Genomic DNA, 20,955 nt, shown 5'->3' with positions numbered 1-20,955 from the left:
TATTTATTCTATAAAAATATAATTTTCAGTAATTAACAAATAGAATAACCGTTGAAATTAAAATCTTTAGAGAACAGCTGGGGAATGGATCAAGTAGGGATTACTTCAACTTCTAAACGGAAATTAGTCATTTTGGCTCTTAAGATGAAGAGTATTTTCATGTTCAATTGTCTATTCATTGAGTCATAATGAGTGGTGTGGCCTAACACATATATGGTGTGGCTTAACACATGGCACATTTTCGTAACATTCAAATTAGATGAATTGCTTAAATTAACAAAATTTTCTAGTTAAGAATCAAAAGTAACATCTTGTTGACTTCAAACACCAAAACAAATAATGCGTCCATGTTAGAAACCACCAGTAAAATTATATCCTTCTCATTATTATCAATTGAAAGTTATGAATCACACACCTGTGTCTGCGGAGCCCATGGAACTACAAGTCCCTGTCCCGCTACACGATCTAAGAAACCTTGTGGTAAGTGCTTCCTCGCCGCATCTTTCAATGACCAAAGCAATGGAACACCACTAGCCTCTAAGCCCGCAGCCATCTTTATTAACTCTACAGGTGAACGCATGATCATTGTTCCAAAGCTAATGTAAACCACTGAAGCTTCAATTTGAGTATCAAGCCATGCCAAACAACTGGTCGAAAGCAAGTGGTTGTGGAAACGACTAAAAGGTCCCACATTGAGGCATTTATTGAACTTGGCTTGAATATCTAAGTCAAGTTCAGGGTTGAGAGTGGAGATTGGAGATATTTTCAAGAGCTTAATGATCCTATCTCGCAAGAGAATGGCGAGAGGAATACCAAAACTAAAGCAGAAGTCACAGTGTGAGGACTATGTAACAACAAAGCAAGCAAGGAATTTTTTTCCTAGTGGTGTAGCACGAAGAGCAAATTCATGTCTCAAACTCATACACATAGATCTCTGTGGTCCTATGAGTAAAGAATCTCTTGGAGGAAACAGGTGTTTTTACTTGTTTGTTGATGATTATAGCAGGTGGTGCTGGGTGTTCTTCATTAAAACAAGTCAGAGGCCTTTGTAAAGTTCCAAATTTTTCATGCACTCGTGGAGAGGCAAATGGGCATGAAGCTCAAAGCGTTGAGGAGTAATTGAGGAGGAGAATTCTCCTCAAATGAGGTCCAGGGGTTCTGTGATAAGTTTGTAATCATGACAAAGTTTATAGCCCCTTACTCACCTCGGCAGAATGGGGTTGTGAAACGTAAGAATAAGACTGTGGTTGAGATTTTCGGAGGATTGCTCAAAAGTGGAGAATTACCAGTCAAATTCTGGGGAGAAGTTGTGTCTACTGTAGTACACCTCATTAATAGATCTCCAACACATGCATTGCACAACAAGACCCTGTATGAAGCTTAACATGGAGTTAAACCCAATGTAAGTTATCTTAAAGTGTTTAGTTGTGTTGCCTTTGCACTAACTCCATCACATAAACTCTAGAAACTCAATGACAAGTCTGAAAGGTGTGTGTTTGTGGGGTATTATCCCGAAGCCAAAGCATACGAACTGTATAATCCCATCACCTACAAGGTTATTGTTAGTAGGGATGTGGTGTTCCATGAAGGATCACGATAGAACTGGGGAGCAAGAAATCAAGGTGAACCAGCAATGTCAATTGAAGAAGCAATTGAAGACTCAACTGATACAGTGATAGGCAATACAAGAAGTGGAGATACTAACACAGCAAAGGGAAGTGAAGTGATAGGGAGTGAAGATATTCTCATTCAAAGGCAAAGTCCTCAAACTGCATGGACTGATGATACACCACCATGAAAGGCCCGTTTACAGATAGATATCTACAACACTTGTACATTTATGCTGTGTGTTGGTGATCCAACCGAGTTTCGGAAAGCAATGAATTACAAGGAGTGGCAGGAGGCAATGAATGCAGAAATAGCATCAATTGAGAAGAACAATACCTGGGAGTTGTGTTAATTGCCTTTAGGGAAGCATGCCGTGGTACTGAAGTGGATTTATAAATCAAAAATCAATGCTCAAGGCCAAATTGTGAACCTGAAAGCTAGATTGGTGGCCAAGGAGTACTCACAGCAGTATGGAGTGGACTATGAGGAAGGTTTCTCACCCGTTGCTCGACTAGAAATAGTGAGACTAGTGTTGGCATTGGCAGCTCATGCTGGTTGGCCTGTATTTCACTTTGATATCAAGCCTACTTTCTTGAATGAAGACATTGAAAAGTAGGTGTTTATTATGCAGCCTGAAGGTTATACAATTGAGGGAAGTGAAGATCTAGTCTATAGTCTAAGGAAAGCACTTTATGGCTTGAAACAAGTCCCTCGTGCATGGTATAGTAGGATTGATCAGCATTTTAGAGAGCAATGCTTCATAAGGAGTGAATACGAGCACACACTGTATAGAAAGGAGCAAGCAAATGGAGAAAGCTTACTACTGAGCCAATATGTGGATGATATCATATATACAAGATCATCTATTGCTCTCATTAATCAATTCAAAACAGAAATGATGGAGAACTTTGACATGTCAGACTTGGGAGAACTGAATTACTTCCTTGGACTCGAGGTTAAGCAAGAATCAGATGGCATTTTTATTAAGCAGAAGAATTACATTAAGAATTTATTACAAAAACTGAACATGAAGAACTGCAAGCCAGTTATGACTCCAATGGGAGTGAATGATAGATCTTAGGGGACACCAGAAGTTCAATTTGCTGATATAAGAATGTACAAAAGTCTCATTGGGAAGCTCCTATATCTCACCCACACTTGGGCTGACATTTGTTTCTCAGTAAGTTATCTATCTTGGTACATGAATTGTCCAACTAATGATCATTTCTTTGCAGCAAAATGAGTGGAGAGATACTAGGCAGGAACCAAAGAACTTGGGCTGTGGTTCACTCAAGGTGATGAAGGAGTGTTAGAAGCATTCTTAGACAGTGATTGGGGGGGGAGGTTCCTTATCTGATAGGAAAAGCGCATTAGGGATGGTACTTCGCCTGGGCTTGAGGGCAGTGTCATATAGAGTTCAAGAAAGTAGGAGATAGTGGCCTTATCAACTACGGAGGCAGAGTACATCGCAGCAAGATCAACATCTTGTCAAGTTGCATGGTTTAGGAGAATTTTGCAAGAGTGTGGGCATTCAATCAGCAACTCAACTAGCCTGTGTTGTTACAATCAATCAGCAATTGTCGTGGCCAAGAACCCTGTACATCATGGGAGAACTAAGCACGTCAATGTGTGTTATCACTTTATCAAGGGATTGGTTACGAACAATGTGATCTCTCTTCACTATTGTTTGATAGATAAGTAGTTAGCAGACTTGTTTACCAAACCACTCCCACCTCAAAAGCATGCAGCTATGAGAAACTTGATTGGAGTGCGCGCACTACAATCAAGAGGGGGTGTTGATGATATGATTGAAGATAGGCTGCTGACAGGAGGCATGGAGATGCAAGGCTAGCGAACATTACAATTTGGGTGATGGATTGACTGCAAGGTGTTGTAAGCAATGGATTGGTGAGAATGGAAGAAGAACCCTTACAAGCTTGGCATTGTACCAAATTGGGATGGTGAGGCATGCGGTTGGTGAGAAGCTGGGATTCGATCTTCTCTCTATTATGTTAGTTAAGTTGCTGTATGTTTTGACAGAAAAGAGTATTATAATCACTAAATCTCTTGTATTTTGTACCCAGCCAATGCTGGATAAAAATGGCTGCATGTGCAGCAGCACCAACTATGAGAAATCCACCGATCCACATGTGATGTGTGAACAAGGAAAGTTGTGTACCATAATCAATAGCCAGGTATGGATAGGGGGGCATGGAATACATATGGTGAGCTACAACAATTGTTAAAGAACCTAACATAGCCAGGTTAAGAGATAATTGAGCATGCCATGATGTTGTTAGAATTTCATAAAGACCCTTATGACCCTGTCCTGTAAATGGACCTTTATGGGCTTCTAAAATGTCTTTAAGGCCATGACCAATACCCCAGTTGGTCCTATACATATGACCGGCGATCAGGAAAAGAATTGAATTCATGTCTGTGTTATTTTTGGTACAAAGTAATGGTAAATGGAGATATATGGTTGGCTGGTCAATCTATTTATTGAAAAGTCTTCTTCTCTTGAGTTTGTTGACCAGAGAGACCCAATTATATTAATGTTTTACTAGTTTGAGAACATATGATATTATTACCTTGAGGAACTTTTAATCTATTTGGCCTCAAAATTGCATTTTACAATATCCTAGAATCTTCTGTGCAACCTTCACAACCAGGAAATATGTATATAAATTGCAAATCTTGTGAACACACACCTAGAACATTAGTGGAAATTTCTTCTTTCCTTGTCATGTGTCTAGGCTTTTCCACTTCCGAGCGTTGACCTTAATGTAAGTCACATTTAAAACACCTAAATAATTATGAAGTTTAACATGAAACACATTAATTAGTATATTAAATAGTTCAAATTAAAAAATATTACATTAGAAACATTTATATAAATAATTTTTTTAAGCATATCACATAATTTGTAAAAGGTTACTCTATTCATCCTAATTTTCTAAATACAAGCCAAATCTAAATCAAACACCATTCTTCTAAAATTGACTTACCTAATGAGATATCTCTCATAAATGTAACTTATCCTTTTTTCTTTTTTCTTTTGTTTCGTTTTTTGCTTTCCATTTTTCAATCTGAAGCGATTGTACTCAAACATTTAACTAATGATAGAAAGTAGGCTATTAAAATGTAGAGCGACAATATAAGCAGTCAAGAATATTGCATATTCTTCTTCTATTTTCAGCAATTATAATCCAAAATTGACCTATAAAATGTATGATGAAATCAAGGCCCTTAAAAATGTTGTTGAAATCAAAGTATCTAAAATAATATCAAATAAACATAAAAGTATAAAATGCTTTTAAAAAAATTTATAGTAAATATACTCTCTATTATAAAAGTTATTAATCAAAGAAGGTAGATAATATATTGTCATGCTAGTCATTGCTAAGTTGATGAAATCAAATATTGTCATGTTGATATAATGAGGGCTCATGTGATAGACTGTGCTTAGCAGAAACACACTATTTAATCATGTAATTATGTAGTTGTTAAATATATTTGTATCTTTATTAATACTTGTCTTCTCATATTTATTTTTTATATAATCATTTAATACAACTTCATATAGAAATCTTTAATTTTCTACGTTTCAACATTAACATTCAATGAATCTAAGCATATGATCTCACAAAATCAAAGATCTAATCTCAAAAAATGAAAAATTAAAGAAGTTAGGTGAGGATGATGCGAATCGATGCAAAGTATAAGAAGAAAAACCACGAAAGAGATGAGATGAAATATCTTATCTTGATTCTCAATGAAAGAGGGAAAAAGAAAGAGATCCTTACTCCAAGATAAAACAAAGGGGTTAACAATGAAAAGAGGGTTAATTAAAGAAGATAGGGCTTGCGTTCATGTGAGATTAGTTTTTTATACAATAAAGAAAGTTTCTCAAAATGCGCTACCTCTCCAAAAGATGATCATAAAATAAAAAAAAAAATACCATAACAAGCTAGGACCAGGCCTAAGTTGAAGTTTAGGTATTATGCAAAGTCTATTCAAATATCTAATATGGAAATTGAATCTCTAAGGCTACAGAATTATGTTGATTATGTTGAAAGTTATAAGAAAGCTTATTGTCATCAAGGTAAAGAGAAACTAAATTCAAATCTAGAAATAAATTCAAATTCCACCACAATAAAACCCAAAACAAAATCCTCCGATCTTATCCTCTATTTTTTCTATATAAAAGCCCTAATTAACTTGGGCATCAGAGCATCGCCCAAGCTTAGGCCAGACCAATTATCGCCAATGGGTCAGGGATTCACTTGGGGATGTATTCCTTGGCCCTAACACTAAGAGGTTATTTGGTATGTGGGAAAATAACAACTTTCCATTGAAAGTTAAGGATGTGAAATATTTTCATGTGTTTGGTTGAAAAATAAATCATGCAAGGTAGTGGTTAATTTGTAATTATGTTTCCTTTGACTAGTAGACTATGAAAATATGAAGCATGTAAAGTTCCAATACTACCCTTTTTTAAAATAAAATTTTTTCTCTTTTGTCCAGTCTTCCTTTTGAGAACCTTGCCGTTAATGAAGAACTTTTCCACTTTTTCTTCCTTTTCAAAACCCTAGAGCTAGAGAAGCTCTATTGGTATGCCCTATAAATTTTTGCATTTGTTTTTAAGAATTTTTCTTGTTGCATTTGATTTGATTTAATTTGATAGTGGATTTTGATTCAAAACTCATTGAGAAAAACATGCACAATATCTTTTCTTTAGGTGAGATCTATTGGCAAAAAGGCTTTAGGAGTTTATACAGGAAACATGCATCCTGGTGCTTCATTGGATCATCAAGTACAATTAAACATATTTTTCATAATAGAAAAGCATGAGTTAAATACCTACTTTTGCTGGATATATAAGCAATTTAATAATTTATTTATATATACACCATTGATTAATGTGAAAATTTTAAAAAAAAATTGAAATAATTGTTATAATATGATCCAATGAAGCACAAATCAACATCAAATATATTGAAGCATTCACAATTGCTTTTTTTTTTTTATGTTTATACTGGAAGCATGTTATTTTTGTGAAAGTGAAAATTAAAATAATTAATGTTCATTGATGTTGATTGGGTTTCTTGGGTTTGTAATATTTTTTTATACTATTAAATCATTGAAAATTCTTGAATATCATGTAGTTAGTCTTGATAATTTAGTGTGTTATGTATTTAGTGAGAGTATCTTATTAGATTTTTATTTGAAATCGTAGATGGCACAACTATTCAAAGAAAGAATTCATGTCAGTGACTCAAAACATGCAAAACACGAGGGTTCATATATATATATATATATATATATATATATATGCTTCTACTTCCAAATCCGGAGCCTACCTTGTTCTATTGAACCATTATCATCTTGGAACTCATTCTTATTGGAACATGTGTATAATCTAGCCATAGGATTGACAAAAAATATTTAGTTTGACTGAAAAAAATCACAAGAAATTTGAATTGCAAAACAAATACAACATCTAATTAATATTATAGCGACAGATTTTAATGCAATTCATTCCACATCTAATTTTTTTTATGTTTCACAAAACTCATGATTCTCAAACTAAAATAGAAATAACAATACAAAGACAATGACATGACTGAATATGCGTGTAAACCGCAAGTGCACTAGTGTCGAAGTAATAATACCCCGGTGAGAGGGTAGTCAAATCCATAGGGAATAGTGCTTAGAACCACCAAGATTGCTATTTAACTAGAATGAAAATATGTTGAAAGTGATGTGAAAACAAACTCAATGCAAACGAAAATAAGAAAAGATAAAGGAGGCGCAAGTAAAAGATAGGGGAGGCAATCGACGATAAATGGGGTACCCGGATATTGTTCCGCCTAGAACAATCGTTTCAAGTGAAAAACCCCATATTATGCTTTCTAACTAACGCATTAATGAGTCATGGAGATCCTTTAATATATGGTCCTAAATCTAAGGTCAACCATGCCTAACTCTATACATGTCCTGGAGGAGAAATTGAATAACCTCTCAACCTCGCACTTGTATAGAATTGCAATGAGTTCTAGGGATTCCAAGTGATAAACCCTATTCCTATGGATAGACCTAACTCTTTGGTCCAGGTAGAAGGTCCCTAACCATAATTAAGCCCTAGGTGCTAAAATCAATTCAACGCTTCACGCCGTTGCACTCGCAACTAAGCCCCGGCGGAAGGTCATCCCTTAGCCCATTCACTCAACTATGGCCACAAAGAACTCTTGGAACGTAGAGGTAGGATAGATCACACAGGAGGTAAAAGGGGACGCTCTGCTACCTCTCGACTCACCCCCTCAACCCTCTCCAATCTAGCTTTGTCTAACTCTCGTGGTGTGTCACTCACTCACAAGAGTTACCAACAAGAACTCTCAATCCTAGTGTCACTGTAGGGGAGTATTCAAACAATTAAGTCTACAAGATTGGAACTCACAATAAACATCAATTAATTAAAAGCATAATAAAGAGATTCAATGAAACAAATACATCCTAGGGTTCACAAATACCCAAGTACCCACTAGGCGTTTAGCTCTCCATGGAGCAAAATACAATCGATAATGAAATCAAAAGTAAAGAGATGCAATCCATGAATGAAAACCCCCTTGTGTTCATGTCAAAGGTCTTGTGGATCGGCCGCATTTTATTCAAAGGTCTCCTCGTCAAAATTATGGCACACCTCGCCAGATCGGTGCCGACGAAAGCTCCACCAATAGCTCTTTTTCGAAGGAAACGTGGTGTTGAAGGCTGTTAAACCTCTCCAAAGCCTTGCCAATGCTTCTCCAAACCTTATCCTCCGGCGTCTCCAAACATGGAGAAATGTGGAAGAAAAGATAGGGGAAAAGATGGAGAAAAGAATGCTGAAATCGGCGCTGAATTTGGCTTTTTAATGGTTGGAATCGGCAATCCACACTCCCATGTGGGGCCCATGTGGATTTTTCACATGGGCATGTCGATTCTCTGTTTTCTTGTTTTCTTGGCCGGCTGTAAACAGTACTTCTACAGTTTTTTTCTACAGCGGTTTCTACAATACCCTACTACAGTGCCGGCCTGAAATACTCCCGAATCCATACTTTCATCGAGGTAACGCAAACGGGCACACATTTACGTCGTGGATCGCCTTGCTTATTTAATAACTGACATGTTGGTGGAGATCTTGTTCTATATGCACAAGTCAAAATGCTTGAATGTGACTGCCCTTGTGTCCCTCCAAATAGTTGTGCTAACTCGAGTACAAGCAGGTTGGCACAGATTCCTGCATCTGGAACCCGAACTATGTCTTCGTGTTTGAACCTTAGCAAGATTTTCTCCAAATTAGTGCATTACGACCCACATTAGCTTCTTTCTCTCATAATTGGCCTCATAATCCTACCTGCATGAAAGTAACATAAATACACCCATATTAGCGTTAAAAACCAAGAAAAGTAATGCACAACACAAGGAAAGAACACTTCGTATTCTTATCGCACAAGCACTTATCAAACTCTCCCACACTTAAGCTTTTGCTTGTCCTCAAGCAAAGATAAAAACATTATATGCATAGATGAAGGAGACATTGGAAGTGCTTTGCCTTAGGTTCACCAAAGCATACCATGAGAGCATTCTACAAGTAAGGAAAATTTCAACACTAAATATGAAAAATCAATGCTCTAGTTAAAAACTTGAATCAAAAAGGACAACAAACCCGAAATCATTTAAGTGCGTCAGCTCACTCAAAACAACCCACATTATACTCCTCAAAGTTCTAAGCACAAGGGACTTATTGATCTACACAAAGTAACAAAATCATTTCAAAGGTGGTAGTATCTTCACACATCCTCTAAGGTAGCCCTTTCCAAAGCGGCCGCTAAGATGGCTTTCACACTTTCGAGGTGGTAGCTCTTTCTACCGGAGTGGTATCTTTCACCCATCCTATGAGATAGCTTTTTCTCTAATTAGGGCATAACTAGTATCCGACTTATGAGAGTCGCTTCATACTTCATAGGTGGTAGCTCTTTCCACCCAACAAACACAAATAAGAAATAAAACTATTTTGATCCTTTTTTTTAATTAACTAAAGAAACAACTATACTTAGTCCCTTTAACATCAAACTTGAGTTTCTAAAAGGGTTTCAAGAGTGAGAAGTACAACAAGTATTAATCGGGCAAAAATTCCTAGAAATTCAAGAAAAAACTAGAGCATGAGGATATTCAATGTTAAATATTCTCCTAAACTCACGAATACAATCATTGCAACTAAGGTGAACCGACATTGGCTATGTGAGCATGTATATCAATCAAAACTAATATAAAAGATGTGTGCACTATGAAACTCCCCCCCACACTTAAGTTGTACATTGTCCCCAATGTAGTCATGTAAGCTCACTCATAATTTATATCAATTAAATTCAAATGTGGGATAAACAATCAAAACAATACTTCCTTGACTCCTATTATTGCATTTGATGGAGCTAAGTCCTTGGGAGTGTTGTTTTGACGGGTTGTGAAGCTCACACGGCCAAGTGCCGAAACACCTTGGCCGTACCCATGACAAAGTTCTCAATTCCCATGATGCCAAGACCATCTGCACGCATACACGAGGGGGTTCAGTGAAGCTCAATAAAAATAAAACAACTCGAGTATATAAAAGAGAAAACAATGAATACAACGCGATACAGCAAAATAAAAGATAAACTCAGAAGGGGAGTCCTTTCTGAGAATACAAGTCCAAAATATAAGTGCAAAAATAAAGGAAATGAAAAAAAAAACAAATCAAGTGTCGGTGTGGTACTCTGGCTCCTCTGTTGCTGCTAGTGGTGGTGATGAAGTACATGGTGGGTCAACTGGTGCTAGAATAGGGGATGGAGGTGCTGGACATGCTGGGGGAGTTCTCGGCTGCAAGACAAATGATGAGGCGATGTCTCGCTCTAAAATCCACTATAACATATCGAAACGTGCCATGAACTCTGTATGCTATGTGGCCTGCATAGCCCGAATCTCAGTAATCTCTGCTCGAACCTCAGCGACCTCTGTCCGTATCACCCCCACAGCACTCTCGAGCATCTCAAAATGATCATGGGTTTGAGATGGTGAAAACATGCGTACTGGGGGTGGATCCTCTGCCATATGATGTGCCTCGGTCTCCATCAGTGCTAGCTGAAGCTCAGAGGTTGGCTCGGAAACCTCTACATCATCACCCTCCTCCTCGGCTATCTCTGGAACCGGTAGCAACAGAGCATAAACCCCTTTCCAAACCATGTGAACCATGCCCATCAATCTCATCGTCTCCAGGCTCAGGGACGCAAGTATACTCGTCTTCTCGGCCGCGCAAATCGCGCCCAAGAGACCCATACCCGAGAAGATCGCTCCCAATATGGCATACTGGCCCTGATATCAAATGTACTCAGCAACGATGTGCCCTAGATGGATCGGTATGCGTTGCATCATCGAATACAAATACAGAAGCTCCTACCGGCTCAGAACGGCAGTGCTATCACCACAGCCATTCACCGACCTGGTTATGATGGCATGTAGATATCGATACGTAGGTTGGGAAAGACACGTGGCCTTGGACACCCCTGGCTCATACTGGCCCTGACCATATAATGCTCTATAAGCTCTCTGCGGGGTCAAAGCTCCAGGATAATCTGTCGGTAACTGAGAATAATCCTCAATGTCTATAAATGTCTCCTCATACAAGCCGACCCGAACTGAGAACTGAGTGATACTCAGACTATAGTGATGTCCAAGTACTCTGAACTGAACGACGTCATGGCTGACAAATCTCACATAGGATCTGTCAAACTCAAATGACGACAAGAACTCCATTGTAAGCTCACGGATGACAAGCTCTCTAATCGACAACAACTGCCTCCAACAACCCACCGACACGAGATCCTCAACCTCATCGACGAACTTGTCTCCCTACTGTAAATCTCTCAGTATGCTCATGTCTAAGAATTGAGTCTGTCCGAACCGAAGTCTCGACAAACGCTCGTAACGGGCCTGATGCTCGGGTATATTGAATCTCATATCCTCGGACTCAAGAGATGACTCACGCGGCCACTTATCAGCGTGCTTCTTTGACTTGGGTGCCATAATCGCAAAAATTTGAAAAGAAAACTGATCAAACAAGTCAATTATGTAGTGCTGCAGAAATCCACACAGTCGTGTGGAATTTCTGCATGCACGTGTGGATCCACAGGGTGTGAAAAAGGCATGGCCACAGCTCAAAAAAAAATACACCGTTAAATCGCTTTTAACTTCGTTCTAAACATGGATACTAATTCAAATTATAGAAACGAAGCATTATGAACTAGTTTCATTGGTTAAAATCAAGAATTTGTGAAGAAAACAAAAGATAGGGCTTACCGACGAGTTGAAGTGGAAAACCTTGAAGCCGCCCGAAAACCACGCAAAAATCCCTCCAAATACGGCAGTGCGATGTCGGGAAGAAGTGTGAGGGTGCTCTCAGGCGAAGAGGGAGTGTGGGAATGAGAAGAAATGATGATCCTTTAAAAGGGCTCGCGCTTCTTGGCGTTCTGTACAATCACATGGCCGTGCGGAAATTACCCACGCCCATGCGCCTCCACAGGAAAGCTTCACAGGAGTAGGTGCACACCCCTGTGGACTCTCGGGAAAACACTCACTGTCCATGAACGCAAATATATGGGTGTGTGGGAAATACCCACGGCCGTGCGGCGGACCCACAGGGGCTGCCGCAAGCCCCTGTGGCTTCTCTGTCTACTCGAGAAGAATCGCTAAGTGTCTCACACACCCATGTAGAAATTCCGCTCGAGCATGGTGACAAGGTCCCCTTGCTTATATCCCGCAAGTACACGGGTTTGTCGAAGTAATAATCCCGGGTGAGAGGGGTCGAATCCACAGGGAGTAGGGAGTGAAAATACTTAATTTGGTTCTTAGCTATGTGGAAGATCAATAGTGATTAGTGTGAAATTGATTTCAATTCTCAACAATAAAAGCAACAAGTGAGAGAGCAAGAATAAAGAAAGGGGCAAGGCAATCGATAAAGATGGGGTACTCGGATGATGCTTCACCTAGGATAATCGTTTCAAGTGCAAGAACTCTCTATTATACTTCCTAATCAATGCCATATGAGTCGTGGAAATCCTTACATACATAGTCCCAAATCTAAGGTCAACTATGCCTAACTCTATACATGTCCCGGAAGAGAAATTGAACAATCTCAACACCTCTCACTCGCATAGAGTTGCAATGACTCTAGGGTTTCCAAGTGATAAATCTCTTCCTAAAAGTAGACCTAACCCTTTGGTCCAGGCGGAAGGTCCCTAGCCACAATTAAGTCCTAGATACTAAGATCCTCTCAACGCTTCACTCCATTGCACGTGCAACTAGTCCCAAGCGGAGGTTCATCCCTTAGACCACTCACTCTATTATGGCCGCAAAGAACTCGAGGAACGGAGGTAGAATCTATCACGCCGGAGGGGAAAAGGGACGCTCCTGTACCTCTCGACTCACCCTCTCAACCCTCTCCAACCTAGCTTTGTCTAACGCTCGTGGTGTGTCACTCACTCACAAGGTTACCAACAAGAACTCTCAACCCTAGTGTCACTCTAGGGGAAATGTTCATACAATTAAACATTCAAGGTTGGAACTCACAATAAACATCAATTTATTGAAAGCATAATAAAGAAGTTCAATTAAACGAATACATCCTAGGGTTCACAATCATCCAAGCACCCACTAGGGGTTTAGCTCTCCATGGAGCTTAGTACAATCAAAGAAATCGAATGTAAAAGCAATGAATCCATAAAAAAAACCCCTCGATGGTCGTGTTGATGGTCTTGTGGAGAGTCCTCTACTCGTCGTCCAAGGATTCCTTCGTCCGGTATAGGATACGCCTCGATCAATGCTCCCCTACCAACCTTCTTCCTAATGGAATCACGATGTCAGAGCCATAGAACTTCTCCAAAACCTTGGCCAATACCCCTCGAAACCCTAGCCGAAGCCCTCTCGCAAGTTGTGGAAAAGATGGAGAAAAGAATACTAAAATCGGGGCTGAAATCGGCTTTAAATGGGGCTGGAATCGGGCGACTACACGGGCGTGTATGATGTCACACGCCCCTGTGGAATTTCCACACAGGAGTGGATAATTTCCACACGCCCGTGTGGATTCTCTGTTTCTCTGATTTCTCGGCCGGCTATGAATAGTGCTACTACAGTACTTGCTACAGTATTCTTCTACAGTCTTCGACCTGAATGACTTCCCAATTCCATACTTTCATTGGGGTAACTCAAACGGGCACACGTTTACGTCGTGAATCACTTGCTTCTTCAATGATGTACATGTTGGTGGATCTCTTGTTCTTATATGCATAAGTCGGAATGCTCGAGTGTGATTGCCTTTGTGCCCCTTCAAATGAATGTGCTCACTCGAATACGAGGAGGTTGGCACACACTCTAGCATCTCACACCTGACCTATGTCTTCGCGTTTGAACCTTAGCAAGATTTCCTCCAAAATAGGTGTATTATGATCCACATTGGCCTATTTCCTTCATACTCGGCCTCACAACCCTACCTGCATAAAAGTAACATAAAAACACACATATTAATGTAAAACCTGAGAAAAGTAATGCTCAACATAAGGAATGAACGCTTCGCGTTCATATTGCACAAGCACTTATCAAACTCCCCCACACTTAAGCTTTTGCTTGTCCTCAAGCAAACATTAAAAACATTCTACGTGCATCAATGAAAGAAAAATATTGAAAGTGCTTGGCCTTAGGTTCACCGAGGGTATACAAAGAAAGTATTCTACAAGTAAGGAAAAATTTTAACACTAAATACGAAAAAAATCAATGCTCTAGCTAAAAAAACTTGAATAAAAAAAGGACAACAAACCTGAATTTCGTGTAAGTGTGTGAACTCACTCAAAGCACCCCAAGTTATACTCCTCAAAGTTCTAAGTACAAGGGACTTATTTATCTACAAAAGTGATAAAAATTTTAAAAGATGGTAGTAGCTTCACACATTCCTCTAAGGTAGCCCTTTCCAAAGCGGCCGCTAAGGTGGCTTTCACACTTTCGAGGTGGTAGCTCTTTCTACCCGAGTGGTAGCTTTCACTCATCCTATGAGATAGCTCTTTCTCTCATTAGGGCATAACTAGTATCTGACTTGTGAGAGTAGCTTCATACTTCATAGGTGGTAGCTCTTTCCATCCAACAAACACAAATAAACAATAAAACTATTTTGTTCCTTCTTTTCAATTTTTTTTTATTCAAAAGAAGTAAACCTAACTAGTCCCTTTAACATCAAACATGAGTTTCCAATAGAGTTCAAAGAGTGAGTAGTGTACTAAGTGTAAATCGGGCAAAAATTCCTAAAAATTCAAGCAAGAACTAGAGCATGAAGACATTCAATGTTAACAATTCTCCTAGACTTAAGAATACAATCATTGCAACTAAGGTGAACCGCCATTGGCTATGTGAGAATATATCAATCAAGAACAATAGAAAAGATGTGCACGTTATGAAACTCCCCCCCACACTTAAGTTGTATATTGTCCTCAATGTACATAGGCAAGCTCACTCAAAATATATCATTCAAAAATAGATGTGGGAGAAGCAATCAAAACAATACTCCCCTGACTCCTAGTGTTGCGTTTGATGAAGCTAATTCATTGGGAGTAGTGTTCCAACGGGTTGTGAAGCTCACACGGCCAAGTTCCTAAGCATCTTGGCCGTGCCCATGACTAAGTCTCAATTCCCATGAAGACAAGACCATCTGCACGCATACACGAGGGGGTTCAGTGAAGCTCAATAAAAATATAATAACTCGAGTGAATATAAAAGATAGAGCAATGAATACAACTCGATAAATGCAAAATAACATAAACTCAGAAGGAAAATCCTTTCTGAGTGAATCAAGTCTAAGATGAAGAAAGATAAAATAAAATGCATGGAAATAAAGAAAAAGAAGTCAAGTGTTGGTGCTGCTCTCAGGCTCCTGTGCTGCTGCTGCTGAAGTGGAAGCACATGGTGGGTCTACAGACGCTGGAGGCGAGGATGGAGGTGCTGGAGGAACTGACTGGGCCTGAAGAGTCCTCGGCTATAGGACAAATGATGAGGCAATGTCTCGCTCTAGGATCTGCTGTAATATGTCGAAACGTGCCATGAACTCTGTGTACTGAGTGGCCTGCATAGCCCTAATCTCGGCGATCTCTGCTCGAGCTTCAGCCACCTCTGTCCGTACCACTCCCAAGGCGCTCTCGAGCCTTTCAAAATGATCATGGGTTCGAGATGGTGGAACTCTACGCACGAGGGGTGGTTCCTCTACCGCTGGAGGTGTCTCGTTCTCCATCGGTGTTGGTTGTGGCTCGGGGGCGGACTGAGATGCCCCAGCTTTATCTTCGAATGGTATGTTCAGTAGATAGACACCATTTGAATATTTTTGGATCAACCCCATGAGCCTCATGGTCTCTAACCCGAGTGGTGCTGGTATTATCGCTTTCTCGGTTCCGCTGATTTTGTCTCGCAAACCCATCCCCACAATGAGTCTGGTAATATACGGACCCGAGAAGATGACACCCAATCGAGGATATTATCCTTGATGCTTCAAATACTGTGCTAAAATGTGTCCCAGATGGATCGGTTCGTTCTGAACCATGGAGTACAAGTACAGAAGCTCTTGCTTGTTGATGACTCCCGTACTATCACCACGCCCATTCACTGACCTGCTTATGATGCCGTGAAGATATCTGTAACTGGGTCGAGATAAACATGAAGCCTTAGACACTCCTGGTTCATAATGCCCCTTTCCACGTAATAATGAATACGCCTTAATGGGAGATAAACCCGTCATGTCAATTGGAAGGTTCTCATACTCCTCAGTTTCAGTATATTCGTCATCATATAGACCAAGTTTAGTAGAAAACTGTGTGATACTCATACTATGATGCTGCCCAAAAGCTCTAAACTGAATCGCGTCGACACTATCAAAATGAGCAAAAGAGCGGTCGAACTCAAATGAAGAAAGTAGCTCCAAAGTAAGTGTGCGGATAGCAGGGTCACGAATGTTCAGTAACTTGTGCCAATTACCGACCAATAATAATTTCTTGACCTCGTCAGCCATATCATCCGCTAGTTGTACCTTCCTAAGTAACTCAACATCTGGGATTCGCGTTTGACGCAACTTAAGCTTCTCTAACCGCCCAAATCGTGCTTGATGCGCCGGTAGTGTGAATTCCATAACTTCCGGTTCAGGGGCAGGATTTTGAGGCCGCTTAGCAACTATTTTCTTTGATTTGGTAGCCATACCTGCATGTATTAGAAAAGGAAAATCAATCAGTTCCATTCAGACTGCAGGAAAATGAGAACACACGGTCGTGCGGAAATTCCGCACGCCCGTGCGCGTCCACGGGGCGTGGAAACCGCACGCCTCTTGTAGCCAGTCTCCATGCCACCTCTCTATTTCACTTCCATATCATCTTAGAAACAAATTATAATCAGTTTAGCAGAAAACGATGCGTATTAACCATTTCAATCGTAGATAATGAGTTAGAATCCAACGAAATCGAAGAAGAGAGGAAATCAAGGCTTACCGATGAACTGCACTTAAACACTCCTACAATCCAAACAATGCTCTATCAATCGACTCGAAGACGACAGTAGCATGGGACAAGAATGTCAGAAAAAATGCTCTTTGGGTGGTTTAGGGTTATTTGAGGAGAAGGGTGTGACTATTGTATTGGGAGAGCGGATGGTCCTTTAAATCCTGAGGAACCACACGGGCGTGCGGGATTCGTCCACGCCCGTGCGCCCTCAAATGACGGGTTCACAGGGGCGGACGCACACCCCTGTGGCCTTACTGAATATCCGAGAGAAATGTATACATGCCCGTGTGGAAATTTCGCACGGGCATGTACATTCACATGCCAAACTCACAGGGGGTAGCCACACGCCCCTGTGTTTTCTCGGGATGGAGAAAGCAACCTGCAGAGATTCGCACGGGCGTGCGGAAATTACTCACGCCCGTGTGTGGTTCACAAGGTCACCCACAGGGGCGAGTCCACGCCCCTGTGTGTTCTTGGGAAAATCTGCCCAACTCTGCAGGAAGGCACATTCCCGTGCAAAAATTACCCACGGGCGTGCGCTAGTCGCATGGTCGTCCACAGGGACAGCCGCACGCCCCTGTGCCCTCTCTGGATGAGTTCACAGTACACATCAACGGGCGTGCGGAAATTCCCCACGCCCGTGTGTTTTCTCTGGATGACTTAGAAAAACCTGTAGGTTCTACAGAACTAGTCTGAACATGTTTACACACTTAGAGCCTGCCCTATTATGCAAAATATACCAGATAAAAACACAAAATAGAACTCAAATGACCAAACTTCGCTAATTCTCAACAAAACACACAATGAATTCTTTTTAAAAACCCACAATAAATCACAGTATAAACACTCAAAAATTGAAACACCAACACTTAACAATTTATTCATGCAACAAACTAAACTAAAACAGTAAACCCAAGAAGCGCTTGTTTAACGTCACTAAGCTTGACATATCTTTCTTACCTCACGGAGGTTCATGGAGGAAAAATACTTCTCTATTGTCACTGTAAATTTCTCTGCCATGGTATGGTTTCATCCTATGTCCATTCACCTTGAATGTGCCCTTCTCTGAATGACTAATCTCGATGGCCCCATGAGGTGAAACTTTGGTTACGGTATACGGACCAGACCATCTTGATTTAAGTTTCCCTGGGAATAAACGTAAACGGGAGTTGAATAGTAGCACTTGATCGCCGACTTTGAAGTCTTTCCGGATTTTAATATGCTTGTCATGCCACTTCCGAATTCTTTCCTTATATATCCTTGCATTCTCATATGCCTTCATCCTCCATTCATCTAGCTCATTGAGATGTAATTTCCGTTGTTCTCCAGATTTGCACAAGTCGAAATTCATTAATTTAATTGCCCAATACGCTTTGTGCTCTAACTCCACCGGTAAATGGCAAGATTTTTCATACACTAAATTATAAGGAGTGGTCCCTATTGGTGTTTTGTTTGCTGTTCTATGAGCCCAAAGCGTGTCGTCCAACCTTTCAGACCAATCTCGTTTACCTTATTCCACTGTTTTAGTTAAGATTCTCTTGAGCTCTCTGTTTGTAACCTCCACTTGCCCACTCGTTTGTGGATGATAAGGTGTCGCAAGACGATGATGAACCCCATAACGCTTTAACACTTTCGCTAATTGTGCGTTACAGAAATGTGTTCCCCGATCGCTAATGATAATTCTTGGAGTTCCGAATCGAGCAAATAACTTCTTAAGGAATTTCACCACAGTTCTTGAATCATTAGTTGGAAGAGCGTGGGCTTCCACCCACTTGGAAACATAGTCAACTGCTACCAAAATGTATTGATTGCCATTGGACTTTGGAAATGGTCCCATGAAATCAATTCCCCATACATCAAACACCTCGCAAAATTGCATAGGATGTTGAGGCATCTCATCCCTTCGTGATAAGTTTCCAGCCCTTTGACAACTATCACATCGTAAAACGAATTGATGAACATCTTGGAATAAAGTCAGCCAGTAGAACCCAGCAGCTAGAACCTTTTCTGCAGTTCGACTTGACGCATAGTGCCCCCCCACTGGGCCTGATTGACAATGCGCAATGATGTTCCACCCTTCCTCCCTAGAAACACACCTTCGCATCACCTGATCTGCGCAAATACGGAACAGGTACGGATCTTCCCAGAAGAAATTCTTTAGATCACTGAAAAATTTCTTCTTCTGTTGAAAGCTTAAGCCCTGCTTCAATACCTTTCCTGACAGATAATTTGCAAAATCCGCAAACCATGGGTATCTTCTGATTCAGATTCCTGTACCGCATACAGGTGTTCTTCGGGGAAGAAATCATTAACTTCCTTGCTTGTCAGTTCTTGCCCCTCACAACCTTCTAATCTCGACAAATGATCGGCAACCACATTCTCTGTCCACTTTTTGTCTTTGATTTCCATATCGAATTCTTGCAACAACAATATCCACCGAATCAATCTCGGCTTTGCATCTGCCTTGTTCATGAGATAATGGAGTGCAGAATGATCTGTGAACACGGTGACATTAGATAGGATGAGATATGGTCTGAATTTATCACAAGAATACACTACTGCTAATAATTCCTTTTCAGTAGTGGTGTAATTCTCTTGTGCACTTGTGAGGGTCTTGCTAGCATAATAGATCGGTTGAAATTGCTTATTTCTTCTCTGCCCTAAAACTGCTCCCACTGCATAATCACTAGCATCACACATTACTTCGAATGGCTCATCCCACTTCGGTGTTGTCAGGATTGGTGCTTGCACTAACTTCTCTTTCAGTACATTGAATGCATTCAGATAGTCATTCCCGATGTCAAAAGGGGTATCCTTTTCCAGAAGTTTTGTCAACGGTTGAGAGATTTTCGAAAAGTTCTTAATAAACCTTCTGTAAAAACCTGCATGTCCCAAGAAACTGCGGATCCCTTTCACATTCGTAGATGGTGGAAGTTTGTCAATTATTTCAATCTTCGCCTTATCCACCTCCATACCTGCCTGAGAAATCTTATGTCCAAGAATGATGCCTTCTTGCACCATAAAGTGACACTTCTCCCAGTTAAGGACGAGATTCGTCTCTTCACATCTCACTAATACTCTTTCCAAATTGTTTAAGCAAGCATCAAAAGAGTCCCCGAACACTGAAAAGTCATCCATGAAAACTTACATAATATCTTCAAGAAAGTCGTCAAAAATGGCCGTCATGCAACGCTGAAATGTTGCAGGGGCGTTACACAACCCGAAAGGCATTCTTCTATAAGCAAAGGTACCATAAGGGCAAGTAAATGTGGTTTTCTCCTGATCTTCCGGGGCTATCAGAATTTGAAAGTATCCAGACATGCCATTAAGGAAACAGTAGAAATGATGTCCTGCTAATCGCTCCAACATTTGGTCAATAAAGGGCAAAGGGAAGTGATCTTTCCGAGTGACATCATTTAGTCTTCTATAATCAATGCAGACTCGCCAACCAGTCACTGTCCTCGTGGGGATTAACTCATTCTTTTCATTCCTCACTACTGTTATTCCTCGTTTCTTTGGGACAACTTGGGTCGGACTCACCCACTTGCTGTCAGATATGGGGTAGATGATTCCTGCATCCAAAAGTTTTATTACCTCCGCCTTAACAACCTCCTTCATATTCGGGTTCAATCTTCACTGAGGTTGGATTACAGATTTATAGTCATCCTCCATTAGGATCTTATGAGTGCAGAATGATGGGTTTATACCCTTAATGTCGGAAATCTTCCATGTGATAGCCGATTTGTGCTTT

At 40.4% G+C, this 20,955-nt stretch overlaps 1 pseudogene; it reads right to left on the bottom strand.

Annotated features, from left to right (window-relative positions):
- Window positions 1-3,620: 3,620 nt before the first annotated feature.
- On the bottom strand, window positions 3,621-20,447 carry LOC120278520 (annotated as a pseudogene).
- Window positions 20,448-20,955: the final 508 nt, after the last annotated feature.

Source organism: Dioscorea cayenensis, chromosome 16, assembly GCF_009730915.1.
Source record: "Dioscorea cayenensis subsp. rotundata cultivar TDr96_F1 chromosome 16, TDr96_F1_v2_PseudoChromosome.rev07_lg8_w22 25.fasta, whole genome shotgun sequence".
In the NCBI taxonomy this organism is placed as follows: domain Eukaryota; kingdom Viridiplantae; phylum Streptophyta; class Magnoliopsida; order Dioscoreales; family Dioscoreaceae; genus Dioscorea; species Dioscorea cayenensis.
The sequence above is the reverse complement of the archived record's forward strand: the minus strand, read 5'-3'. Positions and strand labels throughout refer to the sequence as shown.